General features: G+C 21.3%; 1 protein-coding gene across 1 annotated transcript in view; it reads left to right on the forward strand.

Annotated features, from left to right (window-relative positions):
- The window catches only part of LOC105448021 (dynein heavy chain 12, axonemal-like), a 61795-nt gene that overhangs the window by 39676 nt on the left and 21449 nt on the right, over positions 1 to 670 (forward strand). The gene's annotated exons all lie outside the window — the stretch shown is intronic.

Below are 670 nucleotides of genomic sequence, written 5' to 3' on the forward strand. Positions count from 1 at the left end.
AAATGAAGAGAAAGATGAAGATGAAAATTAATTATACATGTTCATTATATGTTAACGTTGTGTCATTGTGTTATAATATGTTATTATGTTATATATATATATATATATATATATATTACGTTGTGTCATTAGTTATATGTAATATGTTTGTGTTATATGTTTTTTTTGTGTTATATGTTCTATGTATTATGTTCATTATATGTTATGTTTTTTTTTTTCATTTGTATGTTTCAAACAATAAAAGAATAATATGATGCATACATATAGATTTATTTTACATATAAAATTATACGATTTTATTATTATTAAAAGACAACCTTTGGACAATTTGCTGTATTTCTTGTAGCGTTGTTGGAAAACGTATCCATTGTCTTAGAAGATAATTATTAATTGCATATGTAATTTCTTTTAAAATTATACTCACAGTAGACTGAGCTATGCTCAATCTACTATCTACACCAACAGCTTTCTGGTAACTACCTTGAGCATAGAAATTCAAAGCACACAGTACCTGATTAAATAAATAAAAATTAGATATAATATAATAATCTTTTATTAAAAAATATAAAGTTTAATAAGTCAAAACTATACTTATAAATCAAATTATGACAAGGATAAATATATTATAATAAATATAAGAATATTGTGACAAGGATAAATAAAAAAATGT

The sequence above is a fragment of the Wasmannia auropunctata genome, unplaced genomic scaffold (assembly GCF_000956235.1).
Source record: "Wasmannia auropunctata unplaced genomic scaffold, wasmannia.A_1.0 LD336090.1, whole genome shotgun sequence".
NCBI classification, from domain to species: Eukaryota; Metazoa; Arthropoda; class Insecta; order Hymenoptera; family Formicidae; genus Wasmannia; species Wasmannia auropunctata.